Below are 26,271 nucleotides of genomic sequence, written 5' to 3' on the forward strand. Positions count from 1 at the left end.
TAGATTTGGCCCAAACATGCATCTAATCGTGGACGAGGTCTTCAAGGCAGTAGAAATATTGTACAGAATCTCAAGGGTGTGAATGCCAATATTATTTGGATGGGCATCTTTAATATACACCCATGCGATCACAAAGCATTCCCTGTCTGTGGACTAGAGGATATGGAGGGCAACCCTATATATCATTTTACTCATAACGAGTATGGCAACTCCCTAAACAGGTTGATAGCCTCCCTAAATATGGAAGTAGTTTGTGATACAGATCTTGCCACAGAAAACTCAAGGGGTACTTTTCAACTAAATGGGCAGGAGTCAACGATTGACTACATACTTTTAACGACCCCTCGTCAGATCAAGGGTTTCCAGGGTAGGAAACTGTTTTACAACTTTTAGCGATAATTCTATTTTATCTATGGAGATGAAAGTATCTATATGGCACACACACGACCACAAGCAAGTTGGAATTCCAATAGTGGCAAGAAAGAATGGTTTCCAACCAAAATGGGCAAGCATCGATAGATTAAAGATGTTATAACAAAAACACAAGATAATATATTACTGTGCCTAGACCCAGAGGCTGATGCAGGGGGAGTGGTGCTGGCTTTCTGTGATATTTTAGCGAATATAAAATTGGCCCTTACCGGCACCAAAAGGTCGGACAAAGAAAAGGATAGGGGCTGGCTTGATTCACCATGCTCTAAAGCAAGGAAGGCACTGACCCTAGCATTGAAAACTAAGCCTAGAATTCCAGAAGAGGTAAAGACATTACGGGCCTCGTACAGATTGGCACGGAAAAATAGAGAAAGGGTCATGAAGGAGGACTTATTGGTAGATCTTGATAAGGCGGCTAGCACAGGAAATAGCCAAGATTTTCGGAAGCTCGTAAATGCACCATATTTTAAAAATAATTGTGACCCCACAATAGACATAAATGTGGATGAGGAAACATGGGTCTCCCATTTTGAAAACATCTTTGCTTTAATCTCTAATTCCCCAATCCCTTCTATGACTGTAGAGCAAAAGTCTTATGCCCCCCTTGTATTCTCACTTAATGAACTTAAGGTAGGATTAGAATCTTGTAGTAAGGGAAGAGCTCCAGGACCAGATGGAGTCCCAATTGATTTCTTCCAAGAAAATCTAGATTTATGGGCACCGCTCCTGACAAATGTAATGAATAGTATAGCTCTGGCAGATCCCCCCCCCCCCGTCATGGTCAACAGGTGTAATTGTACCAATTAATTAAAAAGGAAATAGGGATAATCCAAAGAGCTATAGACCGATTTCCCTATTGGATACAACATCTAAATTGATGGGCCGCCTCCTCCTGTCAAGGCTAGAGGGGTGGGCTAAGGAAAATAACATCTTGATCCAGGCCCAGTACGGATTCCAGCACGGAAAGGGTACTATGGATCAGTGCCTAAATTTAGCACAGACCATAGACAAATACACTAGAATGAAGGGTGAAAGGATTTATACGGCTTTCATGGACCTGACCGCCGCATTTGACTGTGTGGTCCATGCTAAGCGATGGAACATAATGGAGGAGATGGGGGTCGACCAACCCATACTAGACTTAATTAGACAATCGTATTTAAATGCTGTGGCAACAGTCCGCTATACCAAGGACGGAGACTGTACATGCCCTTTTAAAATCGCTAGGGGAGTAAGGTAGGGTTGCGTCCTTGCCCTATTCCTCTTTTCTTTATATACTAATGGAGTCAAGAAAGCACTCACTACAGCCTCCCAAGATGTCCCTTCCTTTGACTCTCAACCGCTACCAGTACTGGCTTACGCGGATGATGCGGTGTTAATCGCCAGAACAGGACTTGGCTTACAACGATTAATAAATGCCTATGTCTCTTTCATGGATTCACTTGAATTGAAGGTGAACCAATTTAAGTCCTTTGTAATAATAGCGGGCGAAAAAAAGAGACAAAACACTGTATCTGCATGCGTATGCCCGAAGAATAGAGGTGGTGGACTCTTTCCCTTACCTGGGGGTCCTCTTTGACAAAAACCTTTCATGGACAAAATTGATAGAAGGAAGGAAGTCGGTTATGGACAGAGGTATCGCTGCTGTCAAATCCTTCACTCGGAAACTGGGCGCAAAACCTATTTTACCTATGAAAAACTTCTATTAGGCCAAGGTAAAGGCAGCAGCGACCTATGGGGTGGGTGTGTGGGGTATGTTAACACCGACACTACTCCAATCCACTGAAAACAGTTTTTTCAAATCCATAATGGGCCTTCCTTCTTCGACTTCTAACTACATCTTACATTCGGAATTGGCCTTATCCTACATTTCTGATTCTATACAGTTAGCCCCGATTCTTCTTTGGTGCTCAATCTGGCGGAGAGACACAGTGACACTTACCCAAATGATAATAAAGATGTCTAAGCATGGATAAGTGGAAGACGTCTAGATGGCTTAGCTGTGTGGCATCTACTCTAAAGGAGATTGGCCTCCCTGAATCGTTCTATAACCCATTGGCTTGCCGAAAGGTTTCTAAACAAAAGGTCACAAATATGTTTTTACTGATTTCTGAGTACAAGCGAAAGGAACATTATAAAGAGAAACAAGCAGTCTGTTTATATTGTCAAAATACCACGTTACCAGAGGAGGGGTTTTCATACTTAGTAAATGTCACTTGGCCGCAACATAGATTTATACTGCTGAGGTTCCGCTTGAACATTATCCCATTGATGTTAGGGTACCCAGAAAAAACATACAATCACTCAGACTTAAGTGTATGTCCTTGTGACAATCTCTCATCACAGACAGAGTTGCATTTAGTTCTATTTTGCGGGCTCTATAAAAAAGAAAGGAATAACTACCTCAACCCAATTTTAAAACAAAGGAAATTTAACCAGTGTCGGGTGGCACTATATTTTTTTAAACCATTATCTGATCCGTTGATTTGCTACTCGGTTGAGACATTCTTATGGGCCTGCATGAGAAAGAGGAAGGGTGGTGTCTCAAGCTCTGTGAGCTTATCTCATGTTAATCCAATTGTATAGTATTTTTAAACTTATGAAATATTTGTTATTTTATCAGGCTTGTTAATCTTAGGATTACGATGAACTAGAGTGTATATATATATATATATATCTGTGCTTTTATGATCATTTTAATGTGATCAAATAGATATTGGAAAAAAAAGAATCATGTCCTTGTAAAAGACACTTCAGGTCCTTCAAGACATGGAGCAGGTGCTTACCTTTGACCTCTCTCATGCTTATTCCCACATTCCTTTGCAAAACTCTCGCTCTAAGTACCTGTGTATAGTGGTCAATAGGTTGCATTTTCAGGTTATGATTCTGCCATTCAGCCAATAGTTGCTACCCATCTTCATTGTCAAGATACACATCTTTTTAGAGAAACTGCAAAATACATGCTAGGGAGCTTTGCTCCATGTAAATTCTGGTGCAAATTCAGGTTCAAATACTGCCCTCGATGAATCTTTAGTTCCGACTGAGGCTAGACATTAAAATAAATATTTCAATAAGGTGGAGCACATTTGGCTTCACAAGCAAGCCAGAGAGTGGTCATGTTTCAAAACCATAAAGGTTTAATAAAAGATTTGCGAAGTCACAAACTCCAATCATCAGAAATAGATCAAATTCAGTAGCCAATACATACATTAGTCAATCTCTTCAAAATTACAAGGGCAAAGCCAAACTGTTATAAATTGGTCTCAAATAGAATAGAACAAAATCAGTTCTCCTATAAATAGTGCATCTTACACTGTTCAGGTCAGGGAAGTTGGGGAGAAGTCAGGATAGGGGAATTCAGCCAGAAAGCCTCTAAAAGGTAATGGTAAGCATCTGTACACAGGTAAGGGAAAAGGGAGTTTGACTGTAAGAGCAAGACAAAAAGCTTCTGAGTGCTCATCTACATTGCCTTTTAAGCTATTGTAGGCTGGCTTGTCAGCCCAGCTGTTGTTAGACAATTATGTGAGAACCACCAGGAAGGGACTCCCACATGTTGGGAGCCTGGAGTACATATTTTGATTAGTCAGAACTTTTGTGCTTCCACAAAAAAGCGTTTGCCCACCACACAGCTGTTATCATTTTGTTTATTTATCTAGCTGCCTAATCTTGACCGTTAAGGGACAAACATGTGACAATGTAATGCAATTAAAGTGTCTTGGATAACTAGATAATTGAAGGTGTTTTTCTCTGACGGTAGCATAGACATGATGCAGCAGTAATTAATTTACATGGTTTTTAATGTCTGGCTTGACTGTGCATATATAAGCTAGACCTATTGTCATTACCAATGCTTGTGCATTGTTAACAATTTGTGACACCTACAGATGATTCATTACTTTCTCAAGCCAAGGCACAATGAAGTCTCTCTAAATGTCCTTCATACTTTCAATGATCTGCAACATAATGGCATACATTCGGTCCAAGTAGTTCTCTATAGGTGATTGTTACTGCCTGACACATGATTTGCGTAAAAATAAACATTCACATGGCACAGGAAACAATAGATACAATATTTGAAATTGTCGTTCCAGCCTCTCCTGAAATAAAGAGATAGACATGACAAGAAACAAGATGGCAACCAGGCATAAGCCATCTTAACACGAGCCCTACATTAGCTATGGTTAGTTCAAACATGAATAACACAGTGTAAATACGTTTGCATGTGTACATGTAATGTCAATATTGAAGCAAAACATTTAATTATAAATAGGGTTTTATGGTATTTATTTTTTTGCCATTTCCGTCTGTATTTATCCATATTTATTTTTGGGGCATTTTTTCTGTATTTAACCACATTTATTTTTGCCACAAGCAAAAGACGATGCTACAGCTAGTATTTTTCCACATTCATTTAAATTGACAATGCACACATGCGCTCACTTGTTATTGGTCAACACAATACATTCATCTGAAAACTTTGCCATTGTAGTACAAGCACATGTGCATTTCAAGAGACTTTGAGGACATTGAGGCTCTTTCTGGTTTGTTAATGAAATGAAGACCACTGAAAACCCGTTCAATATTTGCAGGAGGTTTAAGTCTGGGGGGAGGGGGCAAGGAGTGTGAGGGATGCCAGGTCAAGCAAGGGAGAGTCAGGTACCTATAACCACAACCCAACACGCAGAGGCTGACACACACAGACAAAGTACAGACGGGATTGAACTCAGTCTCACCCTATGCAAAAACAATCAGACAGTGCACACTCAGGCACGTAGAGAGGAACAGGGAGATACACCGACAGAAAGGACGATGTATGAATGCAGCTTTCATGTCCACCTAATATTTAATCATTTGATGATGAACTTGGGCGGGCACAGAAGATCCTGGGCAGAGAGGGGGGAAGTGGCGACGTTGACAGGCACACACACAGACAGTTTTTGAGCTGCCAGCCGCACCTAAGTACTTCACAGGTCTTTAAAAGACCATTCACTTGTTAATGGGGCTCGGTTGGGGGAGGGCCCACTGCACCGCGGGGGCTTAATTGGGAGTTTTATATAGCGCTGGCTAGACCCAAGGGTATCAGAGCGCTTTACAAGACATAGCATTGATAGAAGAATTCAATAAAGTATAACAGGAAGTAATAGCAACAATGCAACAAGGTATATGAATCTCAATGAGAAACAGACAATTCAACATTATCCATCATTTCTCCCCAACTTCCCAGTGGAGTGTACAGTGGTAAACCTCCATTGTTGATCAATCTTTTTTTTATAGCGCCATGCTAAAACTGAATGCTTCTGCGAGCTTCACATGAAATGTATAATTGGAGTAACTGGAGGAAAGCGATCAAGCAGTTGGGGCATTCTGTACACCCCAGGGCAGGCACCGAGCAGACAAGCACGGATAAGCTTCCTGCACGTGGGGAGGATGGGACAGTGTGTCCTGGATCCTGTCGGGCAGCCAGGACAGCCTCAAGGGCCAAAGCAGATATTGGAGAGAATGCCTCTTCACTTTAACAAGGGATGATTACATTAAATACGATATTAGAAAGTAATAAAAAGCGGGGTGTGATGAACATTTACTCCCCAAATCCACCTTTGAGAGTGTTGACCAGAAGTGATTTCTGAGGGAGATGGGGCAGGTCCTAGGTCTATGTGAAATTTTTAACTGAGGAGATAGAATATGACAATGACACCAGGCTACACTTCGAGGGTGCATGGTGAGGCTTGTTCCATAGTGCCCACTCCCAGACTAATATTCAGGGCACACTGCAAGAACACATGCTGGTCGATGTCAAATTACATCGTGGACTCTACAACTCCCACACTAAGCATCTTAACACTACAGAAAAATCCCGGGGCTCATCAGTGGCCTCTGCCCACCCCAGCGCCTGGTGACCCAGACAGCCACACTCTCTAAACAAACCGCTGTCACGCCAACGATGGGAACGGAATGTGTAGGGGGCTTCACAGTCACGCATAAGAATTTCCTAACTTCAGAGGGAGTGGGGGGGAGGGGGGGGAGGTCTTCACAGAGGAAAACTGTGTTATTCAAAAGGATGCCAGGAACTGATGTGTAAATGAGCCTTGGCGTATTTGGCCTCAGGTTACGGGTTTCACAACAACACAAACAGCCACAACCCCGCAGTGCATAGGAAGTCTAAATGAACACACACACGTTCAATGAATATGCATAAGCTGTTAGGCTTTTGTGTCAAGCTGAGTCAGGCGTACTAAGGGATGGGGTTCCTGGGAAGTTTCCCTCTGCCTCTTTCTGCCACTTGGAGCCTGTTAACCCTTCGCGCCCCGCTTACTCCTGGGTTGTTCCATCAGCCTGGGTTCACCTCTCGCTGCTCTCTGCTCGTGCTCAGCCTCTGGGGGCTAATGTTACACCATTGCAGTGGGGAGGACAAGTGGTTTAAACAGGATGAGTGAGGTGACTCGCGCATGTGTAGTGAGTCGGACAACTGGGACGAAAGTGGCGCGGGTGAGAGAGTTTACTGGGGATTAGATGGTTGAGCTGCTGGAGAGAGATAAACAGGGCGTGGCAAGGAAACTCTGCACTGGAGCTCGGCAGCGCGGCAAAATTTGCTAGTATTTTGCCATTTCTAAATATAAATACAGACAAAGGAAATGTAGCTTTCCGTCTGTATTTATATGTAAAAATCTGTAAAAACGGAAAACCGGGAGCCCTAATTATAAATAAATCACCATCATATATAAGCAAAGGCTTGTCAGCGCAAGCCTATATGCTGCAGCACTCAACAGTCATTTACATTAATTCCCATCCCAGGAGGCCTCACTCAGTATGTGGAATACCTAGTACAGTACGTTGCCTTATTGCCCTACTGATCAGCTCCCTAGCCAATGGGTCCGTCTACATAAATTCCACTCTCCCATTCCAGCCTTACCCTTCCTTATTCACCACTCATAATTTCACCCTTTAGTGGTACCATGATATTGTCTGATTCCCAGATGGCATTCCCATTTGTACTTCTTTCCTCTCTGTGATCTCTTGGTCTCTTCTGCTTGCTCCACTAGATGCCTTTGTACAGGATCCCATACGGCCGTGGGTCTCAAAGTTGTTGGCAGCAGTTGGCCATATATGTTGTTCATCTCATTGTACTACACCATCTCTGCTAACCACCTATCTAAGCTGGACCCAACGCCTTGCTCCACCAGACCACCTCTATTTTCTTGGCCAACAGCAATGCAATAGAACAAAACTCCTAATGAGCTTCTGCAATTTATTTACATAACCCAAATAGAGCTATCTAAGGAAGGGGTTAGTGTTGTCTCAATCATGTCTGACAGTGTCTCAAATATATCCAGCTAATACTGAAAGTATTTGACTACCCCAGGACAAGTGCATAAAATCTGCTGTGCATTGTTGAGATCTAGTTGTAAATAAGGCCCTTAGAGCTTTAGGTTTTGACCTTCAGAGATTGGCTCATGCCATAAGCCAACATTTGGTGTTACACTGCAGGAGCAAGCACAGCAGTGCAGTCAACTTGCTAATTAAAAAAATATAAAAAACTACATAAGATTGTGCTGTGTCTATTTCATGAAGGAAGCCACACTGCCATAGTTGAATCATATGTAGACTATGAAAATGGGGTACTTTTTCATATGAAATCTTTTTCATTATATCGTCATTAACATGTGCACACGCAAATGTATTAACTGTGTACTGTTCAAATTAAAATTAATCATTGCTAATGTAGGCCTACATTTTAAGATGAGTAATGTCTGGTAGCCATCTTATTTCATATCACATGTATTTCTTTAGTTCTAGGAGAAGCTGAACTCATTAATGGCCAATGTGATGTGTCTGTTTTCTTTCTCATGGTAAATATTTTTCTTTATGTGATAACTGCAGAATGTTTTATGAGCTGATGCAGTGCACCTGCAGAGTACAGGCTGGTCTAATGTATCTCATTTGTTGCAAATAACTTTAAGATAGAAGGTCGCATAGAGAAGCTTTATTGTGGAGAAGCCTGAGAAACTAGCGAGTCTTAGACTGTATCAGTATGTTTTAACCTGATTGAAGCATTGTATTATAGGAATCGTGTAGGTGTAGCAAATGTTAAAATTGTGTGATTTAAGCTAGTTCATAGTAGAATACAGCTCAGGCATATTGTAGATATGCTTTTGTCCAATTTGAGACAACTTAGAGCAGAGTAGGGGCTCTCTTCATGGGACTACTGTTTTGCTTAACCTTTTCCTTTTCAGACAACTTTATACTAACAGGTCCTCTCATTGATATGACTTTGACTGATTTGACGTTCATAATTACATGTACTGATTATCAATTGACACTAAATCGATGATTTTGAATGTGTAAACCTATTAACCTTTATAAAACTTTTATGGACTGAAAGCTTAACCACTCTGTCTTCCTTGTAGAGCCTGATGTACTTCACTGTATTTGATGACTGACCTCAGTTGTAGATCCCGATTTGTTGGATGGGGATTTGTGGGCGCCAAGTGTTTAGGAGGAAAAACACTTCAACAATGGCAATGCTCAATATCTGCGCACGAATAGTTATTTTGTGTCTTGACCGCAGACAGTTCAGAGCCCTGCTGCTAGTGGAGAAGATGTCAAGATTTAGTTTAACCTGCCACAGATTGAGAAGGATGCATAGGCCTGCGAATGACTTTTGTTTCGCTGTACCTGGTTCATTTTAAACTATTTAACAAGCACCCATCCTAAAAAAATGTGGCTAAGTATATTCCTGCTAGATTCCTATGCTCGACTAATGTTGCTTCACTGAAAGGGCTTTGCTTCTTTATGACTAGCAGAGCTATTTCTCTTTTGATAAACAAGCTTTTGCATACCATCTGTCAATCCGTAAGAGATTACACCAATTTATCTTTATTTAGAAGACTCTTAAAATGTTACTTTTTAGTCAATCAACTGTATAGTTCTGTATGAAGGTTGGTATTTGTTCTTCTTTTTTCTAGTGTCGACAAATACTAAGGGCAAGGTTGTGCATTTAAAAAAAGAAGCTAACACACTCCACCACCATGCTCATCACTGACTTTCACACCATGCAGGATGCACCACTGGCGAACATCACACAATAACTCACATGACTTTCAGCACTGGTGTTGAGTCTGTTGATCATCAGAAGTGAGGGAGCAGTAAACAGATGAAACAAATAAGCAAGGAGAAAGAGGAGGCATGGTGCACAGTTCTGTGCTTGGGGAGGAGTAGAACTTGCTAGGAAGCAAACATGAGAGTGGCATGGCTTTTTCTGTGTTTGTATACCTTAAAGGAGCAGGTCTGAGATTTTGGTGGCTCTAGGGGGGCGTTGTGGTTTGCTTGTTGGCAGCAGGTCTTGTGCTGGACCGGACTAGAAGTTGGCGAGCAAACAAATTAACAGGGAGAGCTGATCTGGATGCGAGGCAGGGAGCTGACTTGGCTAGCTCTAAGAGCCCGTGAACGATGCTGAAATACATATGCCATTTAAATCGTGCAACAAACATTATGTAAACTACGATAAAGTTTCTTTCACATGCAGAAACCTTTTCAATTTAGCACATCGGATTATGTCACTGCAGTGAGAGGTATTTATTAAAAGTGTTAGTTTTTAAACATTAATTTAGAAACCTCCCTGCCCTCCCACCCTGAGGGCAGTGTCATTAATAAACTAAGAGGCCAATCAGTTGCCATGTGTTCCCTATATGTGGCCTAGATTCTTCTTGTAGATCGCACAACATAATAACATATTAAATCAAACACAAGGTGTTTTGTGCAGCACACTCAGAACTGTCCGGTTTTCAGATTGCCCATGATTGCCATTTTCATGGTGTCGGTGTACTTATGAGTGACATTCAATGACCAACTGTGAGACACAATGGGCTTGATTCACAAATGTAAAATGTACATATTTCTGTAAGTTTATTACTGTATTCATATTCACAAGCTCAGAGTTAGTATTAAGTTTATGACTGTGGAGATTCCGCAGTCGGGGCGGAGAAGTCCGCTCATAAAAATATAGGACAGGCCTTTCTTTTTATGTGCGGATTCTCTGCCCCAACTACGGAGACTCCACAGTTGGAAACTTACTATTAACTAAAAGTTTGTGAATACAAAAGAAATATTAAACTTTCACAAACTTGTAAGTTTACCTTTGTGAATCAAGCCCTTAGAGTGGCCCTTTCTTGTGAGCAAAATTAAGCAATGAAGAACATGGAAACCGATAATTATCTGAAATTACACCCATTTGAGCAACGAGAAGCTCTAAAATGATCTTGAAACTGCTGCAAAGCACCTGAAATGGCAGGGCACTAGCCTATTGTTAGAACTATCAGTCTTATGATGGTCTTCCCCCAAACTTTTTGCCTTCTCCTATTTTTCGCAGATCTAGTTTTTGTGTTGGCCTTAGGTCTCTGTGCACTTTACTACTGCTAACCAGTGCTGAAGAGTGTGTGATCTCTCCTTTCAACCTGGTGAAGTTGGCTTACACCCAATTGACACATTTAATTTGCTTGTAAGTCCCTAGTAAAGTGGTACTACAGGTACTCAGGCCTGTAAATTAAATGCTACTTGTGGGCCTGCAATATGAAAACAACAATGGTTCAGGGAATAATTAAAACAAGAAAAAACTATTCTAACCCATAACAACTCAATAGATTAAATGACACTTTTTCAAAAGAAAAAGTAATACAGTACCCACAATCATTTATCAAAGGTAAGTTTGTTATTAAATGAAGACAAAATACACAAAATATATTAAACAAGAATGAACTGGTGCTCACAAGGTTACGCAAACATATACAATTAGGAGAATACAAACTTAAGTGTAAACAAAAGAACAATGGCAAAGAGAAAAAAATAATGAAAGTAGGTTTATCAAATGACAAAAACAAAACACAACATATGCTTCCTCTTGATTTTTCCGAAAGAAGGCATCAACGGGGTTTCGAACTTATTGCTTAATAGGTCATCATCAGGACAAAAAGTAAGAGAACAACAATCAATTTTCAATCAAGATTTATCACCTCTTAGGAAACGAATTACTGAGGGTCTCACAAATAAACTTTAGTCTAGCAGAAATTGACAGGAGGCAAGTCCGACAAATCATTGCATGAGGGAGTCCAAACAAAAAATATATCAAAGCATCCTCCCAACAAAAAATGTCCCTTTTGATCCTTAAAGTAATGCCCGCTCCTCTCATCACCATACTGAAGTTTATTTGTGAGACACTCAGTAATTAGTTTCCTGAGAGGTGATAGGTCTCGCAGGTTCAGGCACAATATCTTAATAAACACAAAGCTAAATGGGCAGTTAGTGAGATTCAATCATAATTAGAATATCAAGGTGTGACTCAGCCTTGTGTCTCCCCAATGAATAATCCATTGTTTCCTGTGATTAAGTCAGATCCTTCTTATTGAATAGTCTTAGACTGAAGACATTTGAACAGCCATATACAAACATTTGCTGTACACAATTCACACAGGCATAATAAATAATATAATTTGTAATAAAAATACAAAACTACATTGGACAATTCCAATGTTTTTTTCTGTCAGAATATAGCGCTGGAAAGTTATTTTTTTGCTGCAGTTCAAACATCTGTCTTGAAGGAACGTCCATTGGCACAAGGGATACGTATATCTGATGGTTCCAGTGGGCCACTTTCTTAACAGCTACTGATGTTGATTATATTTTTTACACTAATTTGAGAACACAGCAATATTTCCAGAATGAAGAGGAATACCCACTTTCTACGCATATTGATCAGTATGCTTTTATAATATATACCTGTGGTTGGTACTAAGTACAGGTAATCAGCAGCATTTTCTGCAGTTAAAGGTTTCATGAAGGATGGAGTATTTCAAGCACAAAAAACATATACAGAAACTTTAGGCGACTGTATCACTCAGCTGGCTGAATTGGAAGCTTTGGTTCTGGCTTTGGAGAATACGAATTTAGAATTTCCAACACTGATGGTGTGTGATTCCTATCACTGCATCCAGGCCTTTAACCCCTTCGCTGCTAGGCCTTTTCCCCTCCTGTGCTAAGCCTTTTTTGGGCTATTTGGGGTAGTGCGCGCTTAGGCCCCTGTAACTTTTTGACCACATTAGGTATCCACGCCAAATTTGCGTCCTTTTCTTCCAACATCATGGGGATTCTAAAGGTACCCAGAGTTTGTGGATTCTCCTAGAGGGTTCCCAGAAATTAGTCAAAATACAGCAAAATTTAGTTTTTTTGGTGAAAAATGGGAAAAACGGGCTGCAAATGAAAGCTTCTGGGTTTTTCTCTGCAAATGGTATCAAAAAAGGGTTTGTGGGGCTGAAATCACCATTTCTCCAGCTTTTAGGGAATGACAGAATTTTGTCAGAAAACCAACATTTTTTACACAGTTTTCGCTTTTTTCTGGGACATACCCTCTTTTTGCTGTTTTTTGTGCTTTCAACCTCCTTCCAGTTAATGGTAGAAATGGGTAAAAAAAACAATAAAGGACCCTGGCAATCTATATATTTTTGAAAAATAGACAAAATTCTGAATTCAGCAAGGGGTCATTTGTGTAGATCCATCAAGGTTTCTTTATAGAAACTAACAGTTAAATATAGGAAAAATTAAAAATTAGTTGAAAAAAGCAGCCTTTTGAGTCAACGTTTTCACCTGTAACTTCTTCTAATTATCACATCTCTTAAAAAGCAATGTACCGTTACATCCACTGGACCTTCCTGGTTGTGGGGATATATAGGACTTGTAGGTCCACCAAGAGCCCAACGAACCCAGAGTAAAAAACTGAGCAGCATTTTGTAATGGTTTTTTTTTTTTGTTCCGGGTCTATAGCAATTATTGTGGGAAAATGTATACATGGAAAAATCGGTATGAAAGACACCTATGTATTTCTGAAATGGGAGCAAACTACAGAGTTTATAAACAGTGCATATTTGCACATTTTCGAAATTGGGAATACTCATACTTGCATGACAATTATTGGTCATTTTTCAAAATGACTTTTTTTTTACACAATGTCTTTCATTTGGAAGGGAGAAATGCATCCAAAATCAATAGGTAATAACAGTTGCTTTACAAATCTGAACTACCCTAAGTCACCCGATAAAAATGGTACCTCACTTGTGTGGGTAGGCATAGTGCCCACGACAGGAAGTGGCTCAAAACCTAAGCTGAACACACCACATTTTCACACTGAAAATTTACACTTTTTTTGCGAAGAGTCTAGCTGTAGTTTTTGAACCCTAGCCCTGCCGGCACCTAGGGAAACCTAGCAAACCTATACATTTTTAAAAACTAGACACCCAGGGGAATCCAGGATGGGGTGACTTGACTGCCTCCCACCATGGTCTGTTATCCAGAATCCCTTGCAAACGTAAAAAATTGACAAAAAAAACACATTTTCCCCACATTTCTGGGATGGAAAGTTCTGGAATCTGCGTGGATCCACAAATTTCCACCCACCCCGCGTTCCCCAAAGTCCTACGAGAAAAATGGTACCTCACTTGTGCGGGTCGGCCTAGTGCCCGCGACAGGAAACGGCGCAAAACGCAACGTGGTCACACCTCAATTTTGCAGTGAAAAATGACCCCTTTTTGGAAAAGTGACTAGCTGTAGTTTTTGAACCCTAGCCCTGCCAGAACCTAGGGAAACCTAGCAAACCTATACATTTTTGAAAACTAGACACCCAGGGGAATCCAGGATGGGGTGACTTGACTGCCTCCCACCATGGTCTGTTACCCAGAATCCCTTGCAAACGTAAAAAAAAGGCCAAAAAAACACATTTTCCCCACATTTCTGGGATGGAAAGTTCTGGAATCTGCGTGGATCCACAAATTTCCACCCAACCCGCGTTCCCCAAAGTCCTACGAGAAAAATGGTACCTCACTTGTGCGGGTCGGCCTAGTGCCCGCGACAGGAAACGGCGCAAAACGCAACATGGTCACACCTCAATTTTGCAGTGAAAAATGACCTTTTTTTGGCAAAGTGACTAGCTGTAGTTTTTGAACCCTAGCCCTGCCGGCACCTAGGGAAACCTAGCAAACCTATACATTTTTGAAAACTAGACACCCAGGGGAATCCAGGAAGGGGTGACTTGACTTCCTCCCACCATGGTCTGTTACCCAGAATCCCTTGCAAATGTAAACAAATGACAAAAAAAACACATTTTCCCCACATTTCTGGGATGGAAAGTTCTGGAATCTGCGTAGATCCACAAATTTCCACCCACCCCGCGTTCCCCAAAGTCCTACGAGAAAAATGGTACCTCACTTGTGCGGGTCGGCCTAGTGCCCGCGACAGGAAACGGCGCAAAACGCAACGTGGTCACACCTCAATTTTGCAGTGAAAAATTACCCTTTTTTGGCAAAGTGACTAGCTGTAGTTTTTGAACCCTAGCCCTGCCGGCACTTAGGGAAACCTAGCAAACCTATACATTTTTGAAAACTAGACACCCAGGGGAATCCAGGATGGGGTGACTTGATTGCCTCCCTCCATGGTCTGTTACCCAGAATCCCTTGCAAACGTAAAAAAAAGACAAAAAAACACATTTTCCCCACATTTCTGGGATGGAAAGTTCTGGAATCTGCGTGGATCCACAAATTTCCACCCACCCCGCGTTCCCCAAAGTCCTACGAGAAAAATGGTACCTCACTTGTGCGGGTCGGCCTAGTGCCCGCGACAGGAAATGGCGCAAAACGCAACGTGGTCACACCTCAATTTTGCAGTGAAAAATGACCCTTTTTTGGCAAAGTGACTAGCTGTAGTTTTTGAACCCTAGCCCTGCCGGCACCTAGGGAAACCTAGCAAACCTATACATTTTTAAAAACTAGACACCCAGGGGAATCCAGGAAGGGGTGACTTGACTGCCTCCCACCATGGTCTGTTACCCAGAATCCCTTGCAAACGTAAACAAATGACAAAAAAAAACACATTTTCCCCACATTTCTGGGATGGAAAGTTCTGGAATCTGCGTGGATCCACAAATTTCCACCCACCCCGCGTTCCCCAAAGTCCTACGAGAAAAATGGTATCTCACTTGTGCGGGTCGGCCTAGTGCCCGCGACAGGAAACGGCGCAAAACGCAACGTGGTCACACCTCAATTTTGCAGTGAAAAATTACCCTTTTTTGGCAAAGTGACTAGCTGTAGTTTTTGAACCCTAGCCCTGCCGGCACTTAGGGAAACCTAGCAAACCTATACATTTTTGAAAACTAGACACCCAGGGGAATCCAGTATGGGGTGACTTGACTGCCTCCCACCATGGTCTGTTACCCAGAATCCCTTGCAAACGTAAAAAAATGACAAAAAAAACACATTTTCCCCACATTTCTGGGATGGAAAGTTCTGGAATCTGCGTGGATCCACAAATTTCCACCCACCCCGCGTTCCCCAAAGTCCTACGAGAAAAATGGTACCTCACTTGTGCGGGTCGGCCTAGTGCCCGCGACAGGAAAAGACGCAAAACGCAAGGTGGTCACACCTCAATTTTGCAGTGAAAAATGACCCTTTTTTGGCTAAGTGACTAGCTGTAGTTTTGTAACCCTAGCCCTACCGGCACCTAGGGAAACCTAGCAAACCTATACATTTTTGAAAACTAGACACCCAGGGGAATCCAGTATGGGGTGACTTGACTGCCTCCCACCATGGTCTGTTACCCAGAATCCCTTGCAAACGTAAAAAAATGACAAAAAAAACACATTTTCCCCACATTTCTGGGATGGAAAGTTCTGGAATCTGCGTGGATCCACAAATTTCCACCCACCCCGCGTTCCCCAAAGTCCTACGAGAAAAATGGTACCTCACTTGTGCGGGTCGGCCTAGTGCCCGCGACAGGAAAAGACGCAAAACGCAACGTGGTCACACCTCAATTTTGCAGTGAAAAATGACCCTTTTCTGGCAAAGTGACTAGCTGTAGTTTTTGAACCCTAGCCCTGCCGGCACTTAGGGAAACCTAGCAAACCTATACATTTTTGAAAACTAGACACCCGGCGGCTTCCAAGGAAGTATGGCTTGCGTGGATCCCCCAACATTTCCTTACCCAGAATCCCCTGCAAGCCTCAATTTTTGCTGAAAAAATCACTTTTTTCACACATTTTGGGGTGGGAAAGTAGTGGCATCACCGGACTCACACAAACTTACCACCACCCAGCGTTCCCCCAGGTCTCCCGGTAAAAATGGTGCCTCACTTGTGTGGGAGGCCCAAGTACCAGCGGCAGGCAAGGGCCCAAAACGTAGTGAGGCGACATCAAAATGGCCTATCGCAAAACCACCTGGTTTTGCAAGGGGGGTCACTTTGGTTTTTGGCCCGGTGCTCGGCGGCCATCTAGGGAAACCTACCAAACCCACGCAATTCTGAAAACTAGACACCCGGCGGCTTCCAGGGAGGTATGGCTTGCGTGGATCCCCCAACGTTTCCTTACCCAGAATCCCCTGCAAACCTCAATTTTTCCTGAAAAAATCACTTTTTTCACTTATTTTGGGGTGGGAAAGTAGTGGCATCACCGGGCTCACACAAATTTACCACCACCCAGCGTTCCCCCAGGTCTCCCGGTACAAATGGTGCCTCACTTGTGTGGGAGGCCCAAGTACCCGCAGCAGGCAAGGGCTCAAAACGTAGTGAGGCGACATCAAAATGGCCTATGGCAAAACCACCTGGTTTTGCAAGGGGGGTCACTTTGGTTTTTGGCCCGGTGCTCGGCGGCCATCTAGGGAAGCCTACCAAGCCCACGCATTTCTGAAAACTAGACACCCGGAGGCTTCCAGGGAGGTATGGCTTGCGTGGTTCCCCCAACGTTTCCTTACCCAGAATCCCCTGCAAACCTCAATTTTTGCTGAAAAAATCACTTTTTTCACACATTTTGGGGTGGGAAAGTAGTGGCATCACCGGGCTCACACAAATTTACCACCACCCAGCGTTCCCCCAGGTCTCCCGGTAAAAATGGTGCCTCACTTGTGTGGGAGGCCCAAGTACCCGTGGCAGGCAAGGGCCCAAAACGTAGTGAGGCGACATCAAAATGGGCCTATCGCAAAAACACCTGGTTTTGCAAGGGGGGTCACTTTGGTTTTTGGCCCGGTGCTCGGCGGCCATCTAGGGAAACCTACCAAACCCAAGCATTTCTGAGGCGACATCAACATTGCCTATCCCAAATGTCCCATCACTACGTTTTGGGCCCTTGCCTGCCGCGGGTACTTGGGCCTCCCACACAAGTGAGGCACCATTTTTACCAGGAGACCTGGGGGAACGCTGGGTGGTGGTAAATTTGTGTGAGCCCGGTGATGCCACTACTTTCCCACCCCAAAATGTGTGAAAAAAGTGATTTTTTCAGCAAAAATTGAGGTTTGCAGGGGATTCTGGGTAAGGAAACGTTGAAGGATCCACGCAAGCCATACCTCCCTGGAAGCCGCCGGGTGTCTAGTTTTCAGAAATGCGTGGGTTTGGTAGGTTTCCCTAGATGGCCGCCGAGCACCGGGCCAAAAACCAAAGTGACCCCCCTTGCAAAACCAGGTGGTTTTGCCATAGGCCATTTTGATGTCGCCTCACTACGTTTTGGGCCCTTGCCTGCCGCGGGTACTTGGGCCTCCCACACAAGTGAGGCACCATTTTTACCGGGAGACCTGGGGGAACGCTGGGTGGTGGTACATTTGTGTGAGCCCGGTGATGCCACTACTTTCCCACCCCAAAATGTGTGAAAAGAGTGATTTTTTCAGCAAAAATTGAGGTTTGCAGGGGATTCTGGGTAAGGAAACGTTGGGGGATCCACGCAAGCCATACCTCCCTGGAAGCCGCCGGGTGTCTAGTTTTCAGAAATGCATGGGTTTGGTAGGATTCCCTAGATGGCCGCCGAGCACTGGGCCAAAAACCAAAGTGAGCCCCCTTGCAAAACCAGGTGGTTTTGCCATAGGCCATTTTGATGTCGCCTCACTACGTTTTGGGCCCTTGCCTGCCGCGGGTACTTGGGCCTCCCACACAAGTGAGGCACCATTTTTACCGGGAGACCTGGGGGAACGCTGGGTGGTGGGAAGTTTGTGTGAGCCCGCTGATGCCACTACTTTCCCACCCCAAAAGGTGTGAAAAAAGTGATTTTTTCAGCAAAAATTGAGGTTTGCTTGGGATTCTGGGTAAGGAAACGTTGGGGGATCCACGCAAGCCATACTTCCTTGGAAGCCGCCGGGTGTCTAGTTTTCAGAAATGTGTGGGTTTGGTAGGTTTCCCTAGATGGCCGCCGAGCACTGGGCCAAAAACCAAAGTGAGCCCCCTTGCAAAACCAGGTGGTTTTGCCATAGGCCATTTTGATGTCGCCTCACTACGTTTTGGGCCCTTGCCTGCCGCGGGTACTTGGGCCTCCCACACAAGTGAGGCACCATTTTTACCGGGAGACCTGGGGGAACGCTGGGTGGTGGGAAGTTTGTGTGAGCCCGCTGATGCCACTACTTTCCCACCCCAAAAGGTGTGAAAAAAGTGATTTTTTCAGCAAAAATTGAGGTTTGCTTGGGATTCTGGGTAAGGAAACGTTGGGGGATCCACGCAAGCCATACTTCCTTGGAAGCCGCCAGGTGTCTAGTTTTCAGAAATGTGTGGGTTTGGTAGGTTTCCCTAGATGGTCGCCGAGCACCGGGCCAAAAACCAAAGTGACCCCCCTTGCAAAACCAGATTATCTATTGTTCCTACAGCGTGAGAATTTTGGAATAATATTGCAAAGAAAATGAGGCAGACATTTTGAGGTTTTCAGGACATTGGGAATAAAAATTTTTTTTGAATTCACAAGAGAGACATCACCATGAACTCCCATGGGTTTTCGACAATATCTACAGTTGGTGGGTTATTCTTGCATGGAAAGTGTACCTTGGCAGAGAAACTAAAGACAAAGATTCCTGCACAACCATCTATTCCTCAAACACACACACATACTGGTTGGATTTGGCACGAGGGCGAGTCATGGTTCAGTGTATTAAATTTTATTAACTAGAGATTTCACAAAAATGAAATGCACTGTCAATAATTAAATTCACAAAAAACCAAACCAATGACTCACAGCTCGTGAGCTGTAAAGCCACGTCAAGGCACCAACCACTTTACAGGCCATTCACACACCTTTCATACATGATACAAACAAGACCATTCGCACCACCAGGCACAAAAGCAACACATTACAAAATTCACCAAAAAGGGACAAGGTACACCCTGCTTCAGAAAGACAAATATTACTGCACAGCCATCTAATCCGCAAGCACACACACATACTGGTTGGATTTGGCACGAGGGTGAGTGATGGTTCAGTAGATACAATTGTATTAGCAAGTGATTTCACAGAAATGAAATGCACTGGTAATAATTGAAAGGGCGAGAAACTGAACCATTGACTCACAGCTCGTGAGCTGTAAAGCCACGACAAGGCACCAACCTCTTTACAGGCCATTCATACACCTTTCATACGTGTGAGACATACAAAACCATTCACACCGCCAGCCGCGGGCCCATCACATAACAAAACTCACACCAGCACACAGCGCCATTCAAGGGCCCATCACTTTCACACGCCCACAATCCAGACACAGCAACTACACAGGCTGATGGATTGCGTGGAGTGGCACTCAGCTAGCAGTGTGTGTAGTGACCAGCAGAAAGTCACTACTCACACACAGCCAGCAGAGCACCAGTCCACACACACCGCTAGCCAAACACCAGTCCACGCACACCGCTAGCCAAGCGCCAGTCCACGGACACCACCAGCCAAGCACCAGTCCGCACACACCACCAGTCCACGCACACCGCCAGCCAAGTACCAGTCCACGCACACCGCTAGCCAAGCGCCAGTCCACGGACACCACCAGCCAAGCACCAGTCCGCACACACCACCAGTCCACGCACACCGCCAGCCAAGTACCAGTCCACGCACACCGCCAGCCAAGCACCATTCCACGCACACCGCCAGCCACGCTCCAGTACACGCACACCACCAGCCAAGCTCCAGTCCACGGACACCACCAGCCAAGCACCAGTCCACACACACCACCAGTCCACGCACACTGCCAGCCAAGTACCAGTCCACGCACACCGCCTGCCAAGCACCATTCCACGCACACTGCCAGCCAAGCTCCAGTCCACGCACACCACCAGCCACGCACCAGTCCACGCACACCGCCAGTCCATGCACACCGCCAGCCAAGCACCATTCCACGCACACCACCAACCAAGTGCCAGTCCACACACACCAACAGCCAAGCGCAAGCCTACACACACCGCCATCACATTTAGGATTTTTTTAGAAAAAAATAAAAACACAAACAAATTGCAAATAGATACAAATCTTCTAACAGAAAATCAGCAACTAAATACATTTCACTAACACCAACCTTGAAACAGAATCAAATTATCCAAAGAATACAGACCAGGCAGTTCACTTTACCACTCAACAATCCTCCCAAAAATTATTTCGTGTGTGGTACGCTCTAAAACAAGCAGAGAGACACAGTGCAGGATGAGAAGGACAGTCGGGGCAGTACATACGACTCTCCTTCCGCAAACCTTTTCGCCAACAGACTCTACATCTCCTACTGGGAAAATCTTTTGCGGGTGTGGGAGGAATGTGATCTGGAAAGTGGCGTTCTTTCAATCTAGCAACATCCTCCACCAGTCCAACTCTAGGAACACTTGCCTGTTCCACTACAACAAGGCTGCCTATTACAGACTCCTGAAACTTAGCAAAAGTCATCTTTGACTCAGGGCAAGAATCCTGGAACACAACAAAAGCATTAAACATTGCCAAGTGGAAAAGATGGATAGCCAACTTCTTGTACCAAATGTAAGCCTTACGAAGAGCAGTGTAAGGTTCCAACCTCTGATCTACTCTGTCAACACCACCCATGTGCCTATTATAGTCTAAAATGCACACAGGTTTGCGCGCTTCAGCGACCTGACCCCAAACAGTCACAGGTGTAGTGCTTTCATCATGGATGGTAGTCAGCATGTAGACATCTCTCCTGTCTGTAAACTTCACAGCAAGAAGCTCCTGGCAACGCAACGCACTGCACTGTCCCCGCACAAGCTTTTGACAAACAAGTTCTTTCGGGAAACCTTTACGGTTAGAGCGGATTGTGCCACAAGCAAGAGTGTCCACTTTGGCCAATTCCCTGAACAACCGCACACCAGTGTAGAAGTTATCTACATATAAATGGTGGCCTTTGTTAAAAAATCCTCTTCCAAGTTCCCAAACAATTTTCTCAGTCACTCCAAAAGTGGACGGACAACCAGGGAGGTTAAACCTAGATTCCTTACCGGTGTACACCCTGAAATTAGAGACATATCCAGTCCTACTGTCACACAGCATATACAGCTTTATTCCATAGCGTGCCCTCTTACTAGGAATGTATTGCCTAACAACCAAGCGGCCCTTGAACAACACCAAAGACTCATCCACTGTAATTTCTTTCCCAGGGGCATAAATCTCAGAAAATCGATCAACAAAGTGATCAAGGACAGGCCTAATCTTAAAAAGACGGTCACAGTCAGGGTGATCTCGTGGCAACGCTAAACCATTATCAACAAAATGCATCATCCGAAGCAGAAGCAAATACCTGTCACGACTCATGACTGCCGGAAAAATAGACGTTGCCATCAAGGGACTGCTAGACCAATATGAAGACATTGATGGCTTCCTTAGCAAGCCCATCAAAAAAGTTAAACCCAAGAACTTCTTCATCTCTTCAACATTTGTGGGAGTCCACCGGGTAGCTCTAGAGTGTGGCTTAAGACTGGCAGAGTTGTCCCTCAAAAACTGTTCGGCATACAAATTAGTCTGCTCAACAATCTCTGCAAAAAACACATCGTCCATAAACAACTGAAAAAAATTTACCGGCAAAAAGTTTTCAGTATTCACTCTAGACCCTGGAACACCAGTAAACTCTGGCAATGCCGGCTGCACCATGCCAGGGGCAACCCAGAGGTCATCACTTTCAAAGGGAAGCCTTGCAGCCCCAGCCTGCAGCCCAGAAGCCTCTTGCCGCACTACACCAACGGGAAGCCTTGCAGCCCCAGGCTGCAGCCCAGATGCCTCTTGCCGCACTATCGGCACATCAGTCTCCTCCGCTAACACAGGCACTTCATCCGCACTAAGAGTATCTTCATCATCCGATGACTCCATACGGAGAGACAACTCACTGCCAGAATCGTCCCCTGCCTCCTCTCCCTCAGATGCAGAGTCAGTCTCTGAACCAATATCAGAGGAAGACTCAAACAGCAAACCAACAACCTGCTGAGCAGTAATCCTGCGGCTAGCCATTATACTTACTAAGATAGAAGACTGCACAAACAAGTCAACAACAACCAACAATGTGCAAACCAAGTAAGTAAAGAAATGTGTACCTTTATCACAAAGATCAATGTACTCAAAAACTATACAATTCAATTACAAGAGACAGCTGCACTCACCAGAAACCAACTCTGCAGTGACACAGCAAAAACCAACGATATCCAACTAGAGAGAAGAAAAAAAAAACAAATTACTCACAAGACAACAAAATACACATCGAGCACCAATGCAAAACGTTTTTGACACTCAAAAACCAAACATACTGCTATTATTACACCATTTGCAAAAAAAAAACAGGGAGAGAAATCAAAGTCTTCAAATGAATTAGGGAGCCCAGGAAGCGACCCTTGCCCAAGGGGGCGCTTCCTACAATGATAATAAGATCCCTGGTGTCTAGTGGGCTTTTCTGCCCCCCCTGGGAGCAGAAACGGCGAAAAAATAAAACCGATCTGCCCCCAGAGGGGGCAGAAAAGTCTTCGAAAAAATTAGGGGCCCAAGGGGTCACTTCCTACAATAATATTTATATCCCTGGTGTCCAGTGGGCTTTTCTGCCCCCCCTGGGAGCAGAAACGGCGAAAAAATAAACCGATCTGCCCCCAGAGGGGGCAGAAAAGACTTCCAATTATTATGGGGGCAAAGGAAGCGACCCTTGCCCAAGGGGTCGCTCCCCAAATACGGAAACACACATCCCTGGTGTCTAGTGGGGCATCCCTGCTCCACGATCGCGACGCTGTGCGCGATCGTGGAGCAGGAATGCCCTGTATTGAGACATCAGGGGAGAGGAAATACTCTTTCCTCTCCCCCGATGCCTCAATACTTTGAAAATCCCCCCCGTGGCCCCACCGGAGCACAAAACTCACCGTCTCCTCCCTGGGACGCCTGGAAACAAATGGCTTCCAAGCATCCCAGCGCTTCCTGATGACGCCGGCGCGTGCTGTGCGCGCTGACGTCATGGGGAAGCGTGGGGGGGCTCGGGGGTGGCAGCGGAAGATCTTCCGCTGCCACCCCCCTCTGTGGGGGCACGATCGATGCCCCAGGGGGGGAGCGCCAGCGCTTCCCCCGGGGGCTGTGCTCATGACAGAGCGGTTCCGTCATGAGCACAGCCCAACCGATGCTCATGACAGAACCGTTCCGTCATGAGCATCGAAGGGGTTAATGATAATTTGCCTTATTGGTGCATGAATGGACTCAGAGATTCTAAAAGAAATTCTATAAAGCATAAACTTCTTTGGGGAAAAGTGGTGGCTCTAAAAGATTCTTTCCCACAAGCTCAAGTGATTTATACATTGAGCCATCAACGTGTCGGTATAAACATTGCAGGGAATTCGTTGGATGATGAAGCTGCCAAGGTTGCTGCTCAGATTGTCTATGTGGTTGAGATTACTCGTTCACATACGAGGATAGTTGATGACATTATGGCTGCGATCACTGCCTCGGCTAGTTGCAAGCCCTTGCCTAAAGGCTATTCTGCTAAAAACTACTACTATTGAATCCTCAAAATGTTTCCTTTGCTCACATTCCTGGGCTGGGCGATCGAGTGATACTCAATCAGGACGGCAGGTTAGAGTTAATAATAGCTGCTTCTGAGGGAGCGACGTCTGCCCATGCAGGTGTAGTGGCTAAATTTTCTTTATTACAGAAACAATACTGGTGACAGGGTATTTTAACCACACCAAACAGTTTGCACTTTGTTGTGACATTTGTCAGCAAATTAAAGGTTTCACCATTGCATGCCCACGGCAGACACCACGTTTAGTTTCAAACAATCTATTACAATGTGTCTATTTAAATCACTGCAGTTTACTCCATTCGGATGATGTCTTCAACTATATCTTATTGGCTATACTTGGTCTCTATCTCTATGGGTGTGGCCACAATGATCAGCTGACACTCTAATTGTTATTAAAGATTTGCAAATCTTTATCGGCACTTATACAGTGGTAGCATTCCACTCAGACCAGGGCCCAGCCGTCGCCTCTAAGGCATACCGGGACACTATGGGCAACCTGGGTGTTGCCTTGTATTATTTCGTCCCTGAGGGAAATATGATAGTGAAACAGAAGAACTATGACTTAAAACAGTCCTTAACAGCTAGAGTATTGGGTTCAGGTCATGATGGATTCACCAGCTGTATGGTGTTCAGAGAGCGTTAAATAATCTGCCTATATGGATGTTCGAGAGAAAGCCGGAGACATATTAAGAGTCTCAAAGAAAGGAGACAAAAACCCAGAGACAGCATCTGTGATCCGTTTACGGACAGTAGGAGAATTGGACATAAGGACAGGGTACAAGGTATTGGGCGAGCTAATAGGAGAAGAACTGGCAGTTATAAGAGGAGCCGAAGGCAAAGGAGATTGTGGCTCAAGAGATGGAGGTGAAGCAACCGGTGGCAAAGGAAGTGGGGGCGGCAATGCTTGAAGGGGCAAATGCGGAAGAACCGGAGCAGGCGGAGGCGCAACTAATGGCTGAACCGGTTGTAATAATGGGGGTGCATTAGCACCTTGTACATAGGGAGGAGGCAATCTCAATAGGTGAGACATCAAAGGGTCTTCCTCCAGTTCCCTACTTTTATCAGGAGGGGAAGTAGGCAACACCGGATAGCATTTATCTATCGCCATTCGATGCTGTCTCTCTGAAATTTCCGTTTCACGATCAATCTCATTATCTTTAAACTGCTGGGCAGCCTGTATAATCGTCATACTTTGTGCTTTCCTATCTCGTTTTGCCTGTTCCATTTCTCTCTGTTTGGCTTCCTTACGCCAAAGGCGGAAAGAGTCAAACATTGCCGGCCGGGCTTTTCTTTTAAACAAAATTACTTCCAAATTATCTAATATGTCAGGCTCAAAGCTACCATTCTGTGGCCACTGTAAAACACCATCGTTCTTTGTGTATCGGGTCCATGCCTCATTAAAGGCAATGGGGCCAACACCATGTTTAGAATAGAGCTCATATGTGGGAGTTCCAACCGAAGGAATTGGACACGAGTCCTCCAGCCGGGAGTCCCTATCACAACCACAACCAAAGCAACAAAACTTTCTAAACTTACTCAGACCAGGCATCGTTATTTCACTGGACTGTTCACAAACATCAAGGGGGTTAAATCAATTAACACAGCACAAATGTACTCACCCCTCGGCTTCGGCTTTTGCAATAGCCGAATCAAAGACCCAAAGGACCAAACAAAATAGTGGGAGCTACCCACCACCAATACTTAACTAAGTGTCTTCTTACGCCAACAGAGACCCGTCTAACGTCTCGCATTACCATACATCACCAAAGAAGGGCCAAAGCAAGGCGGCAGTCAGGGCAGCAGTCGTCAGCAGCCGTCAGGAAGGAGAAACCGCGCTGGAAAAAAACCTTCGGACCACTTCGACATACAGGGGCCGCTTGACGTGGCTCGCGATTCCTCGAGAATTTTCTTGCGGGGTTCCCCACGACCTTCAGGCAGAACCACTACCTCTGAAGCCGCCCCATGTTGGGCGCCAGTTGAAGAACCAGAAACCTTATGGGCCTGGCGGCGCAGGGTACGCCTTAATCTCCTGGGTTCACTTGCT

Source organism: Triturus cristatus, chromosome 3_2, assembly GCF_964204655.1.
Source record: "Triturus cristatus chromosome 3_2, aTriCri1.1, whole genome shotgun sequence".
NCBI lineage: Eukaryota > Metazoa > Chordata > Amphibia > Caudata > Salamandridae > Triturus > Triturus cristatus.